This window comes from Panthera leo, chromosome D4 (assembly GCF_018350215.1).
Source record: "Panthera leo isolate Ple1 chromosome D4, P.leo_Ple1_pat1.1, whole genome shotgun sequence".
In the NCBI taxonomy this organism is placed as follows: Eukaryota; Metazoa; Chordata; class Mammalia; order Carnivora; family Felidae; genus Panthera; species Panthera leo.
Genome location: NC_056691.1, coordinates 57,724,732 through 57,740,758, shown reverse-complemented (window position 1 = coordinate 57,740,758; position 16,027 = coordinate 57,724,732).

Sequence of the window (16,027 nt, the reverse complement as noted above, 5' to 3'; positions counted from 1 at the left end):
GCCCCTATATCCGGTTGGTCTAGGCCGTGTTGGGGTGGGAGCCGAAGGGATAACAACCAATCAGAGGACAGAAATAGTTCAAGAACCACCCAATCAGCAGGAGGAGGGGAGGGCCTCCGAGGAAAACTCGTGACTCGGGCAGCGCGGGCTGTGAGGGTAGTGAGCCCAGTCAGGCCTGAGGAAGGCGGAAGTGGCTTGACTTGAAGCAGCCTTACCCACCTGGTCTTTGGGGCTGCTCTGACCCTGGACTACCATCTCGGAGGGACTCTAGTGCTGAAGGCGGAGGTGAGGTGAAGTGAGGGCGACAACGATCGGTGGATTACGGAAGAGGCAAGCTGCTTACGCTTTCTGAACCCAGGTTTCCTCGTTTGGAAAATGGGATGGAGAATCTGGCACTGCCTCCCTCCCAGGCTCCTTGGGAAGACTGAATCCTTTCAGAGCTGTTTACTGGCTTTATTAAAAATTTTGTATTTGTTCATTCATTCACCCAGCCTGGATTATTTTCACCTGTGGAGAAGCCTGACTGAAACGTAATTCATTCAGGGCCGCCTGGCTGGCTCAGTCCGTGGAGCATGTGACTCTTGGTCTCAGGGTGGTGAGTTCGAGCCCCACCGTGGGTGTAGAGATTACTTAAATAAATAAACTTAATTCATTCCGATTTTTCTACCCCACAGTATTTTTATAAAAAGGCGAAGATACCTCCTTTTATAAAGGCTTTTTGCAGCGAGTATGTCTTACCAGGGCTACACATACATTTCTAGAACTGAAAAACTCCTTAGGGATCACCTAGGAATTTCATAGGGAAACAGGCCCCTGTGTGGGAAGGGATTAATCACCCAGGGAGTGCTCAAGAGGAAACCCAGGTCTTCTGGGCACCTCAGAATTGGTACCACCTCTTGTATGTACATACCTCTGTCAGCGAAGGACAGCAGTTTTCTTTAAAATTCCTTCAGTATAGGGGCGCCTGGGTGGCTCAGTCAGCTAAGCGTGCGACCTCAGCCCTGGTCTTGATCTCCCCGTTTGTGAGCTGGAGCCCCAAGTCGGGCTCTGTGCAGACAGCTCGGAGCCTGGAGGCTGCCTCGGATTCTGTCTCCCTCTCTCTCTGTCCCTCCCCTGCTCACGCTCTGTCTCTCAATAATAAATAAACGTTAAAAAAAATTTTTTTTAAATTCTTTTAGTATTTAACATCAGGGGATTTTGTCTACACCATAAAAATGATAATGGGTGATTACATTTAACCCCCCACCATCCCCCCCCCAAAAAAGAAAAAAGCAAAACCCAACCAACCAGAGGTCAAAAATGTCTCCTGAGATGGTCAGCAAAGGACAGGAAAGTGGTTTCTTGAAAACTATATGTATCTTTAATGACTTGGGGTGCCCGGTGGCTCAGTTGGTTGAGCGTCCGACTTTGGCTCAGGTCATGATCTCACAGTTCTTAAGTTCAAGCCCCGCATCCGGCTCTGTGCTGACAGCTCAGAGCCTGGAGCCTGCTTCGGATTCTGTGTCTCCCTCTCTCTCTGCCCCCACCCCCCCCCCCCCCCGCCCCACTTGTGCTCTGTCATTCTTTCTCTCAAAAATAAATAAACATTAAAAAAAATTTTTTAATGACAAAAGGAGGTAATTATTTGCTTAAAGCATGTATTTTTAACGTTATTTTTAGTAGGAAATGTAAGCAAGTTTTGAAGAAAAGCATTTAAGAAACTTAAAATCTTAGGCCTGCAATTCATTCAGTTTTCTCCTCCCTCTTTTTGTTTAATGCTCATCCCTAGCATAAACTATCAACAACATAAGGAGTTTCACATTCGTCTTTTCCTTGAAACCATCTCTGCTGCCCCTGGGTGGAGGATAATGGGAAAGGATAGCCATGAGGGGGGCCAAGGAAGACAACTGTTGGATGCTCACAACAGTAGTAGCTGAGGGAGACAGCCTTCACTCTTGAAAGTAGATGGATACGGCTGAAGACAAGTGTATTAGAGTCAAATCAGGGAGGGCTTGAGTGCCCAGGTGAGGATTATTCCTGAATTGCAGGGGCTGAGAGGAGACTTTGAAGGACTTTAAGCAGGCAACAACTTAGAACCCTGTTCTGAAATCTGGCATCTCAGGCAATATAAACATAGAGGGTTCTGAGAGCAGAGACGACAGTTAGGAAAGGTGCTGCACTGAACCTACAGTGGTTCAGGAGGGAGACGAGGGGGACCGAGGATGATATTCCAGGGAACTGAGCAGCGGGCTCTGATGGAAGAAAAATAATGGAGGTAATGTACACATAACTTGGTAACTGATCACATTTAGGAGGCAGGGAGGAGATCCACAGACAATATTTATAGCTTAGAAAACCATGAACAGAAATAGCCACGACAGGAAAAGCCAGTTGAGTGCCATGAGGCAGGAGATGAGACAAATGAAGAGTTCAGTGTGGATTCTTACTGAGCACAGGGCACCTGTAACGTATTCAGGAGGCATTCAACAGGATATTGGAAATCAGTCTAACATTCAGGAGAGGAGGCTTTAATTCTAGCAATGGTGGGCAGAGTTGCTTAGGGCCAACTCTTCTGCTGAGAATAACCAGAAAAGCTGGGGAAGCAGTTTTTTCAAAATCTCTCTGAAGGCATCAGAGGACTGACTGCCAAAGCAGTGAGGAGTTGCGGACCCAAGTCCTAGGAGAAGGGGGTAAGCCAAGAAAAGTGAGTCTAACATTTGGAGCCACTTTTCCTCTCAAGGAGATTGTTAGTTCTAAAAGCAGAAGCTGAGAAGCCAAGTAGAGCTCTCAGTAAACAAGGCTGGGAGGAGAAAATAGTTGAGGGCTTACCAAAAAGGAAGAACCCTGAAAACTGTACCAGGTTTTTATGTGGGGTCCAGGAGGGCTATGACTGTACAGTAGGAATCAAGGTGAAGCTCTTCTAAAGCCCAGCTTTGAATCTTACAAATCCTTGACTGGGCTTTCTAGTGCCTTTAGCCTAGAGCTGCCTGCCAAAAGCAAAAGTAAATTCTAATAGAAAAACATTCATCCAAAAATAGCTAAGCATGAAAAGACAAAACATGCTCAGAGACGTTTTCAGAGACAGACCTAGAATAGAAATCCCAGAGGATTCAGATAATGGAGTTATCAGACCTACGTTTTAAAATAGCGATGATTAAGGACTTAGGGGAATTAAAATAAAATAGAGAATTTCAGCAGTTTAAACATTTGAGAACCAAAATTTATAGTATCTGTTACTAACAAGTCAATGGATAAATTTAATAATGGATTAGACATGACTGAAAAGAGAATTAGTGAGCCAGAAGATAGAGCAGAAAAGTATCCAGGCTGAAATGGAGTCAAAAGGATGAAGAACACAGAAAAGAACATAAAAAACATATGGGATATGAGGAATAGGTTTTATAGACATAATTGTAGCTAGAAGGACAGGAGAGAGATTGGAGCAGTGTTAGAAGATAAAATGGCTGAGAATTTCCCAAACTCAAATTTCCCAAATCAAGCTACAGTTTCAAGAAGCACCACGAACTCCAAGCATGTCCAAACAAAACAAAACAGAACAAAACCTCCCTTAAACAATTAAAAAAATAAATCTACAGGCCTTGGGGTGCCTAGATGGCTCAGTTGGTTAAGTGACCAACTTGACTTCTGCTCAGGTTGTGATCTCGTGGTTCGTGAGATGGAGCCCCGAGTCAGGTGCCATGCTGAGTGTGGATGCTTGGGATTCTCTCACCCTCTCTCTCTGCCTCTTCCCTGCTCATGCTCTCTCTCTCTCTCTCTCTCTCTCTCTCTCAAAATAAACAATAAAAATCTACAGGCCTCTTGTGCATTTTTAAATTGACATCTAAATTTTTTCATAATTAGTGGCAAGGATTTAATTTCTTTTTTTTTTAATTTTTTTTTTTTAATGTTTATTTATTTTTGAGACAGAGAGAGACAGAGCATGAACGGGGGAGGGGCATAGAGAGAGGGAGACAGAATCGGAAGCAGGCTCCAGGCTCTGAGCCGTCAGCCCAGAGCCCGACGCGGGGCTCGAACTTGTGGACCGCGAGATCGTGACCTGAGCTGAAGTCGGACGCTTAACCGACTGAGCCACCCAGGCGCCCCAGGATGTAACTTCTAATACAAATATTGATCCTTTCCAACGAAATTGCTGTATTTCTCTTTTAAATGTATCCAGTGGTATCTATCATGATTTGATGCTACCATCCATTAAAAAAATACATCGCAAAACTTTTCATTAACACTAAGAAATTTCAGATTCTTACTTTTGCTCCCTGAACACATACTACCATTCCAACACTTGCCCCTAAATTCTACCCCGTTAGAATGTTTTTGTGCTTGAAAGACTTATCGATCAATTTATCATACTTCTTTGTAACAAAAATATGTAATACAAATATAATTGACTATTTTTAATGTTTATTTTTGAGAGAGAGGGCACGTACGAGGAAGCAAGTGTGGGAGGGGCAGAGAGAGAGGGAGAGAGAATCCCAAGCAGGCTCTGGGCTATTAGCATGGAGCCTGATGCAGGACTCCATCTGGCAAACTACGAGATCATGACCTGGGCCAAAATCAAGAGCCAGATGCTTAACTGACTGGGCCACCCAGGCGCCCCTATAACTGACTTTTAAAAAATATCCCATAACCATAAGGCTCTGTGAAAATTTTGTTTTGGATTGACATAATTAGTAGTATACATTCAATCAAAGCAGCAAAATATACCAGAAAATGTCATAATTATTAAATATAAAAAGTGAAATTTTATTAGAAATTCCTGTCTTAAAGAGCTAGATGGGCTTGTATATTTATTGCTTATTAATAAATTATCTTAAAACTTAGCACCTTTAGGTAACAAACATTTATTATTTCACAGTTTCTGAGGGTCAGAAATCTGAGAGGGCTTAACTGGGTGGCCCTGACTCCGGATCCCATGAGGTAGCAATCTATCGGCAGTGGCTACAGTCATTCAAATCTTGATGGGGACAAGTTAACCACTTCCAAAGTCACTTACAAGGCTATTGGCAGGAGGCTTCAGTTCCTTGCCATATGGGCCTCCTCAAAATGTTACGACACAGAAGCTGGCATTCTCCAGAGTGAATAATCCAAGAAAGAATGACCGAGACCGAGGCATGGTATCTTTTTACAACTTTACTGAGATACAATTCACATCCCGTGCAAGTCTCCCATGTGAAGTGTACAATTCAATGGCATTTAGCATATTCACAGAGTTGTGCGTCCATCACCACTGTCAATTTTAAAACATTTTCATTACTCCCAAAGAAATTTTACACTCCATCCTCTCAAATTCCCTAGCTCTAGGCAACCAATTTTCTACTTTCTGTCTCTATAGGTTTGCCTGTTATGGACATTTCATGAAACTGGAATTATGCAATGTATGGTTCTTTGTGACTAGCTTCTTTCACTTCACATAATAGTTACAATGGTCATCATGCTATGGTATATATCAGTACTTTGTTTCTTTTTATGGTTGAATAATATTTCACTGTATGGATATATCTCATTTATCCATTTATCAGCTGATTTGGGTTGTTTCCACTTTTTGACTATTAAGTATGAACATTCATGTACAAGTTTTTGTGTGCATACATGTTTTCATTTTCCTTAAGTATATATACCTAAAAGTGAAATTACTATTTATACCCAGTACATACATTACTGGTCATATGGTAACTCCATGTTTAATCATTTGAAAATTGCCATACTGTTTTTCAAAGTGGTTACACCATTTTACATTCTCAGTAACATCGTATGAGAGTTCCATTTTCTTCACAGAGTCATCAATACTTATTTTTTTATTATTACAGTGATCCTAGTGGATATGAAGTAACATCTCATGTTTTTTTTGTTTATTTATGTTTAATCTTTTTTACTGTTTATTTATTTTTGAGAGACAGATCATGAGCAGGGGAAGGGCAGAGAGAGAGGGAGACACAGAATCGGAAGCAGGCTCCAGGCTCCAAGCTGTCAGCACAGAGCCTGACACAGGGCTGAAACCCAGGAACCATGAGATCATGACCTGAGCCAAAGTCAGATGCTTAACCAACTGAGCCACCCGGGTGCCCCTATTTATTTATTTTTAGAGAGAGAGAGAGAGAGAGAGAGAGCAATTGTGAATGGAGTAGGGACGGAGAGAGAATTCCAAGCAGGCTCCATGCTGTCAGCTTGGAGCCCAACATGTGGCTCATGAGCATGTGTGCAAGCAAGTAGGGGAGGAGCTGAGAGGGAGAGAGAATCCCAAGCAGGCCCCATGCTCAAACCCAGGACCATGACTCAAGCCAAAAACCAAGAGTTAGACACCCAACCCACCAAGCCACCCACACACCCCGAGGCACAATAGGTTTTAAATTTGATGATGGTTATTTGTGTTTTTGGAGTAATATCTAAGAAACCATTGCCTATCCAAAGTTGTAAAGACACCTATGTGAGAATGGTACTTTTTTAAAATTCAAAATCTGAAATAGGGGGCGCCTGGGTGGCTCAGTCAGTTAAGCGGCCGACTTCAGCTCAAGTCATGATCTCGCGGTCCGTGGGTTCGAGCCCCGCGTCGGGCTCTGTGCTGACCGCTCAGAGCCTGGAGCCTGTTTCGGATTCTGTGTCTCCCTCTCTCTCTGACCCTCCCCCATTCATGCTCTGTCTCTCTCTGTCTCAAAAATAAATAAACGTTAAAAAAATTAAAAAAAAAAAAAAAGAATAACCTAAAGTTTAAAAAAAAAAATCTGAAATAAAAATGGAGTCATTAAAATTTAAACACATTATAAACATCAAAAGAGGATATACAAACAACTGTATGTTAATAACACTGAAAAAGTAAATGAAAAATTCCTAGAAAATATAACTTAAAAATAACACAAGGAGAAATAGAATTGGATATTCCTATAACTAGTAAAAACAATAAATCAGAAAGCTTCCCACAAATTCCATTTGCCTTCATTAGTGAAATTTCTTGTCTTCGTAGATTCTTCCAGAGAATTTTAAAGAGGAGGATATACTCCAACTCATTTTATGGTAAGCATAATCTTGATACAAAACCCAGTAGAAAAAGGAAAATTACAGGCAAAGTCATTCATGAATATAGTTGAGAAAACCATGAGTGGGAGTCAGATGGAGTAAGCACATTCCTCCTGTCTCTCCCACTGAATGCCGCTGTAAAACCTAGCCAGAATGCATGGAGCAGAAGCTATTTGAGGACTCTGAAAAGTAAATAGTGGCAGACAAGTTGGGGAAGAAGACCAAAATATGAAGTACTGAACTGGCAATGAATTCACCATTTTTTATCCTCTGGTTCTCCTGCCACTTGGTCTCAGACACGGATGCAGTTATGAAAGCGCATGGCAGGCAGAGTAAGCTAAGCAAAGCTCTAGCTTCCTGGTGGAGAACCAAAAAGAAGAACCCCAGGGACCTGAATAGTACAAGGGAGATCATAGAGAAGGAGCACCTTGGAGAAGTGGCCCTATTAAATTGCTCACAAACTCCTGGGCTCAGCCCTGACCTGTACTTAGGTCTGGTCTTTTTTTTTTTTTTTTTTTTTTTTAACATTTATTTATTTTTGAGACAGAGAGAGACAGAGCATGAACAGGGGAGGGGCAGAGAGAGAGGGAGACACAGAATCTGAAACAGGCTCCAGGCTCTGAGCTGTCAGCACAGAGCCCGACGCGGGGCTCGAACTCACGGACTGTGAGATCATGACCTGAGCCGAAGTCGGCTGCTTGAAGGTTCCGGAAGATGGCGGCGTAGGAGGACGCGGGGCTCACAGCGCGTCCTGCCGATCACTTAGATTCCACCTACACCTGCCTAAAGAACCCAGAAAACCGCCAGAGGATTAGCAGAAGGGAGTCTCCGGAGTCAAGCGCAGACCAGAGGCCCACGGAAGAGGGTAGGAAGGGCGGCGAGGCGGTGCGCGCTCCACGGACTGGCGGGAGGGAGCCGGGGCGGAGGGGCGGCTCGCCGGCCAAGCAGAGCCCCCGAGTCTGGCTGGCAAAAGCGGAGGGGCCGGACGGACTGTGTTCCGACAGCAAGCGCGACTTAGCGTCTGGGAGGTCATAAGTTAACAGCTCTGCTCGGAAAGCGGGAAGGCTGGAGGACAAAGGGAGGGAGAGCTGCTGAGCCCCCGGACGGCAGAGCTCAGCTTGGCGGGGAACAAAGGCGCTCACCAGCGCCATCTCCCCCGCCCATCCCCCAGCCAAAATCCCAAAGGGAACCAGTTCCTGCCAGGGAACTTGCTCGCTCCGCGCAAACACCCAACTCTGTGCTTCTGCGGAGCCAAACCTCCGGCAGCGGATCTGACTCCCTCCCGCTGCCACAGGGCTCCTCCTGAAGTGGATCACCTAAGGAGAAGCAAGCTAAGCCTGCCCCTCCAGCCCCCGTGCACCTTGCCTACCCACCCCAGCTAATACGCCAGATCCCCAGCAACACAAGCCTGGCAGTGTGCAAGTAGCCCAGACGGGACACGCCACCCCACAGTGAATCCCGCCCCTAGGAGAGGGGAAGAGAAGGCACACACCAGTCTGACTGTGGCCCCAGCAGTGGGCTGGGGGCAGACATCGGGTCGGACTGCGGCCCCGCCCACTAACTCCAGTTATACACCACAGCACAGGGGAAGTGCACTGCAGGTCCTCACCACGCCAGGGACTCTCCAAAATGACCAAACGGAAGAATTCCCCTCAGAAGAATCTCCAGGAAATAACAACAGCTAATGAACTGATCAAAAAGGATTTAAATAATATAACAGAAAGTGAATTTAGAATAATAGTCATAAAATTAATCGCTGGGCTTGAAAACAGTATACAGGACAGCAGAGAATCTCTTGCCACAAAGATCGAGGGACTAAGGAACAGTCACGAGGAGTTGAAAAACGCTTTAAACGAATTGCAAAACAAAATGGAATCCACGATGGCTCGGCTTGAAGAGGCAGAGGAGAGAATAGGTGAACTAGAAGATAAAGTTATGGAGAAAGAGGAAGCTGAAAGAAAGAGAGATAAAAAAATCCAGGAGTATGAGGGGAAAATTAGAGAACTAAGTGATACACTAAAAAAAAAATAATATACGCATAATTGGTATCCCAGAGGAGGAAGAGAGAGGGAAGGGTGCTGAAGGGGTACTTGAACAAATTATAGCTGAGAACTTCCCTGAACTGGGGAAGGAAAAAGGCATTGAAATCCAAGAGGCACAGAGAACTCCCTTCAGACGTAACTTGAATCGATCTTCTGCACGACATATCATAGTGAAACTGGCAAAATACAAGGATAAAGAGAAAATTCTGAAAGCAGCAAGGGATAAACGTGCCCTCACATATAAAGGGAGACCTATAAGACTCGTGACTGATCTCTCCTTTGAAACTTGGCAGGCCAGAAAGGCTTGGCACGATATCTACAGTGTGCTAAACAGAAAAAATATGCAGCCGAGAATCCTTTATCCAGCAAGTCTGTCATTTAGAATAGAAGGAGAGATAAAGGTCTTCCCAAACAAACAAAAACTGAAGGAATTTGTCACCACGAAACCAGCCCTACAAGAGATCCTAAGGGGGATCCTGTGAGACAAAGTACCAGAGACATCACTACAAGCATAAAACATACAGACATCACAATGACTCTAAACCCATATCTTTCTATAATAACACTGAATGTAAATGGATTAAATGCGCCAACTAAAAGACATAGGGTATCAGAATGAATAAAAAAACAAGACCCATCTATTTGCTGTCTACAAGAGACTCATTTTAGATCTGAGGACGAAGTCGGCTGCTTAACCGACTGAGCCACCCAGGTGCCCCAGGTCTGGTCTTAATCAGCATGTAAGACTTTGAGAACTATACTTTCCACCATCCAAGTCCCAGACTGTCCACTGGGTAGCACACACGTGGACTAGATCTGAACACCATTGCAAAGTGTGAAAATTAAAATGAAATTCTAACCACAGTCCATAAGACTGGTTTGGAACTTACAGCCTGAATCTAATTAGGTCAATTGCATACTAATAAAAAATAACATTCTTCATATGATTTAAACAAGAGCCAGAGTCTCCTAGCTTAACACTCAAAATGTTTAAGATACATTCTTAAACTTGGCAGATGAATAATTACTTGGCATACAAGTAACTAAGGAAAATCTCAACTCACAAATAAAGACAGTCAACATGTGTCAATATTAAGATGACTTAGATATTGGACTCACATGACAAAGACTTTAAAGCAACCATTATAAAAATGCCGTAACAATTGTAAACATCCTTGGAACAAATGGAAAACTTGGAAGATTCAGTAAGGAAATAGAAAATATAGTGAATAACAAAATGGAAATGCTAGAACTGGAAAATAAGAAAGCCCAGAAGTTAAAAACTCACTGGATGTACCCCAAAGCAGTATGGAGATGACAAAGGGAAGAGTCTGTGAACATAAAGATGAGTAAACATTAGTCTAAACAATAGTGAGGGGGAAAAAAAACCTGAAAAGATCCCAGGGAACCTGTGGAACAATAAAAAAAAAAAAAAAAAAAAAAAAAAAAAAAAGTCCAGCATTTGTTCCATTAGACTTCCAGAAATAGAGAAAGAGTGCAGAGCTGGAAAAATGTTTGAAGTAATAACAGCTGAAAACTTCCCAAATTGGCAAAAGACATAAATCTACATATTCATTTTTTTTTAAACATTTTATTTATTTTTGAGACAGGGAGAGACAGAGCATGAACGGGGGAGGGTCAGAGAGAGAGGGAGACACAGACTGAAACAGGCTCCAGGCTCTGAGCTGTCAGCACAGAGCCCGACGCGGGGCTCGAACTCACGGACAGTGAGATCATGACCTGAGCCGAAGTCGGACGCTTAACCGACTGAGCCACCCAGGGGCCCCATAAATCTACATATTCAAAAGGTTCTGTGAACTCCAAACAAGATAAAGCCAAAGAATTTTATACCCATACACATCATAGTAAAACTGCTGAAAACTAAAGAAAATAAATCTTCCATGTGGTCAGACAAAAATAATACATTCTGGCAGAGAAGCAATGATTTGAATGAATGCTGAATTCTCATCAGAAACCATGAAGGCAAGAAGGGGGTGGCACAATATTTTTAAGGTGTTGAAAAAAGGAACTATCAAGCCAGAATTTTCTATCCGGTAAAAATAACCTCCAGTAATGAAGACGAAATAAAGACATTCTCCGAAGGAGGAAAAGTGAGAGCATTCGTGGCCAGTTGACATGCTCTAAAAGAATGGCTAAAGGAAGTTTTTCAGAGGAAAGGGAAATGACACCAAAATGAAAGCTAGAACATCAAGAATGAAGGAAGAGTGACAAAAATGATAAATATCTGGGTAAATATAATAGACCATTCTTTTTCTTTTGAGTTCTTTAAAATATGCTTGATATTTAGAAGCAAAAAAAAAAAAAAAAAAAAGAACAGTGTCTGATGGGGTTTTCAATGTGTGTAGATGTAACATGTAAGACAACTATAATATAAAGGGGGAGGGTAAAGGGACCTATATGGAGTAAGGTTTTTAATATCACTTGACGTAGTTAAATATTAATTTTAAATAGACTATGAAGTTCAGTATGGATACTGTAATCCCTAGAACCACTAAAAACTTTATACAAAGAGATATTATCAAAACACAATAGATTAAAATGGAATGCTAAAATACATTCAACTAACCCCAAAGAAGGTGGGAAAGAAAGGAGAGGAATGAAAAAGAGGGGCAAAATGGAAAATGAATAATAAAATGGGAGCCCTATATCCAAACATATCAATAAGTCATTAAACTTTTTTTTTTAATGTTCATTTATTTATTTTTAGAGAGAGTTTGGGGGAGAGAGTCTGTACCGTCAGCACAGAGACTGACTCGGGACTTAATCTCATGAACCATGAGGTCATGACCTGAACTGAAATCCAGAGTCATATGCTTAACCAACTGAGCCACTCAGGCACCCCTAAATATAACTGTTTTCAACACACCAATACAGGGGCACCTGGGTGGCTCAGTTAGTTAAACATCTCACTCTGGATTTCAGCTCAGGTCATGATCTCATGGTTCATGGATTCAAGCCCTGCATGGGGCCCTGCTTAGGATTTTCTCTCTCCGTCTCTCTCTCTTCCCCCTCCCTGCTAGTGTGCTCTTTCTCTCAAAAATAAATAAACATTAAAAATAAATAAGCACCCCAATATAAAAATCAGAGTTTGTTAGAATAACAAGACATGAACCAATTATAGTCTGTCTATAAGAAACTTCAAGATAATGAATGATATAGATAGGTCAAAAGGAAAAGGATGGAAAAAAGATCTTCCATGCAAACACTAATATCAGACAAAGTAGACTCAAAACAAGGAAAGTAACAGGGATAAAGGCATATATTATCCGATGATAAAAGGGTCAGTTCACCAAGAAAACATTAAAATCCTAAATGTGTATGTAAGTAACAATTACCTCAAAATACATGAAGCAAAAACAGAACCAAAAAGAAAAACACATAAATCCACAATTATAGTTGGGGACTTCAATACTAATAGAAAGAAGTAATAGAAAGAAAATCAAGGATATAGAAGGACTGAACAACACCATCTGCCAACTGGATTTAGTTGACATTTATAGGACACTCTATTCAGTAATAGCTAAATATGTGTTTTTTTTCCCAAGCGCACATGGGACATTCACCAAGACAGACATATTTGGGGTCATAAAACAAACTACAACCTGGGGTGCTTGGGTGGCTCAGTTGGTTAAACGTCCGACTTCAGCTCAGGTCACGATCTCACGGTTCATGGGTTTGAGCCCTGTGTTGGGCTCTCTGTGCTGACAGCTCAGAGCCTGGAGCCTGCTTCGGATTCTGTGTCTGCCTATCTCTCTCACTGCCCCTACCCAACTCATGCTCTGTCTCTCTCTCTCTCCCAAAAATAAATAAACATTAAAAAAAATTTAAAAACAAACTACAAAAACAAAAAAAATTGGGAAAATACAGTGACCATAATTGAACTACAGTAGATGTGATGAACAGAAAGATACTAAGAAAATTCCAAAACTTTGAAAATTAAACAAAACACTTCTTTTTTTTCATAATGCACAGAATTTATTTATTTTTAATTTATTTTTATTTTAACTTGTTTCATTTTTTAGTTTTTAAAATTTATATCCAAATTAGTTAGCATATAGTGTAACAATGATTTCAGGAGTAGATTCCTTAGTGCCCCTTACCCGATTAGCCCATCCCCCCTCCCACAACTCCTCCAGTAACCCTGTTTGTTCTCCATATTTATGAGTCTCTTCTGTTTTGTCCCCCTCCCTGTTTTCATATTATTTTTGTCTCCCTTCCCTTATGTTCATCTGTTTTGTCTCTTAAAGTCCTCATATGAATGAAGTCATATGATTGTCTTTCTCTGACTAATTTCACTTAGCATAATACCCTCCAGTTCCATCCATGTAGTTGCAAATGGCAAGATTTCATTCTTTTTGATTGCCGAGTAATACTCCACTGTATATACATGTGTGTATGTATGTATGTGTGTGTGTGTGTGTGTGTGTATATATATATATATATATATATATATATATATATATATATATATACCACCTCTTCTTTATCCATTCATCCGTCGATGGACTTTTGGGCTCTTTCCATACTTTGGCTATTGTCGATAGTGCTGCTATAAACATGGGGGTGCATGTGTCCCTTCGAAACAGCACCCCTGTATCCCGTGGATAAATGCCTAGTAGTGCAACTGCTGGGTCGTAGGGTAGTTCTATTTTTAGTTTTTTGAGGAACCTCCATACTGTTTTCCAGAGTGGCTGCACCAGCTTGCATTCCCATAAACAAAACACTTCTAAATAATCCATGAGTCAAAAAGTCTGTAGGGAAATTAGAAAATATTTTCACCTGAGTGAATGAAAATACAAATATAAAGTTTTCAGGATGTAAAGTAGTTTTAGAGAAAAGTTATTAGTATTAAATTCTGGTATTAGAAAAGAAGAAATGTCTTAAGTAAATAATCTAAGCTTTCACTTTAAGCAACTAGAAATAGAGCAAAGTAAACCCAAAGGAAGCAGTAGGAAAGAAATGAGAAAGAGCATAAATCAATAAAATTGAAAACAGAAAAATAGAGAAAATTAATGAAATCAAAATCTGGTTCTTTGAAAAAATAATAAAATAAATCTCTAGCAAGACTGAAGATACAAATTACATGCAATACTCTGCAACATTAAAAGGATGATAACAGGATGTTATAAACAACTGCACATAAATTTGACAACATAAGTGAAATGGACAAATACTTGAAAGCCACAAACTACCAAAACTCACCAAAGATGAAATGGATAATCTGCACAGTCATATGACCACTTAAGAAATGGTCACCTCCCGAGGGAAAAAAACATCTCCAGAACTACCTAGTATTGTCAGCCAAATATTTAAGGAAGTAACACCAGTTCTAAGCAATGTCTCCTGAAAAAGAGAGAGAAACAGAGACAGAGAAAAGGGAGCACTCCTCAACTCATTTTATGAGGCAAGCATTGCTCTGATACTAAAACTAGACAAAGGGAGTACAAAAAGAGAACTATAAATCAGTATCCCCCGAGGACAGGGATGCAAAAATCCCCCGACAGAATACAGTCCCTGACTTAATGCTGGCTCAGTGTATAGTTTTTCAACTTTATGATGGTGCAAAAGCAATACTCATTCAGTAGAAACTGTTTGAATTTTGAATTTGGATCTTTTCTCAGGCTAGCGATACAACACTCCCTTGTGATGGTAGCTTCAGATCACAAGAGTAGACAACAAATATACTTAGAATGATTCTGTACCTATACAACCAATCTGTTTGTCACTTTCAGTACAGTATTCAATAAATTACGTGAGATATTCAATACTTTATTATAAAATAGGCTTTGTGTTAGATGACTTTTTCCAACTGTAGACTCATGTAAATGAGCCTGTTTAAGTTAGGCCAGGTTAAGCTATGATGTTTGGTAGGTTAATTGTATTAAAGGCATTTTTGACATGAGTTGTTGTCAACTTACAATGGGTTTATCAGGACATGACCTCACTGTAAGTCGAGAAAGATCCGTATTAGCAAGTTGAATCTATCAACATGTAAAAAGAACAGTATATGATGACAAAATGGAGTTTATCTCAGGACGCAAGCTGGTTCAATATTGAAAAACAAATCAATGTGGGGTGCCTGGGTGGATCAGTCAGTTAAGCGTCCCGCTTGGGCTCAGGTCACGATCTCACGGTCTGTGAGTTCAAGCCCCAGGTCAGGCTCTGTGCTGACAGCTTGGAACCTGGAGTCTGCTTCAGTTCCGTGTTTCCCTTGCTCTCTGCCCCTCCCCTGCTCTCTCTCTCTCTCTCAAAAATGAACAAACGTTAAAAAATTTTAAAAAAAGAAAAGAAAAACAAATCAATGTAATCCACCACACTCAAAGTCTAATGAAGAAAAATCACATAATTCACACAGAAAAAAATTTGACAGATTTCAACATCTACTTATTATAGAGTCTCATCTATGAAAAACCTATCATGTTAATGATAAATTTGGCATATTAATGGTGAAAGACTGACTGCTCTTCCCCTAAGATCAGTGACAAGTCAAGGATATTCCCTTACCACTCCTATTCAATTTTGCACTGGAAGTCCTAGCCAGTAAAGTAAGATAAGAAAAAGAAATAAAAGGCGGTGGGTGGGGGGATGGGTGAAATAGGAAGGGGACTGAAGAGTACACTTATTGTGATGAACACTGAATAATGTATAGAGTTCTTGAATCACTATATTATATATCTGAAGCTAATATAACACTGTATGGTTTTTCAAAGAATTTTAATTAACATTTATTTATTTTTGAGACACAGAAGAAACAGAGCATGAGCAGGGAGGGGCAGAGAGAGAGAAGGAGACACAGGATCCGAAGCAGGCTCTGAGCTATCAGCACAGGGCCCCACGCAGGGCTCGAATCCACAAACTGTGAGATCATGACCTGAGCCGAATTTGGATGCTCAACCGACTGAGCCACCCAGGCACCCCATAACACTGTATGTTAACTGTACTAGAATTAAAATTTT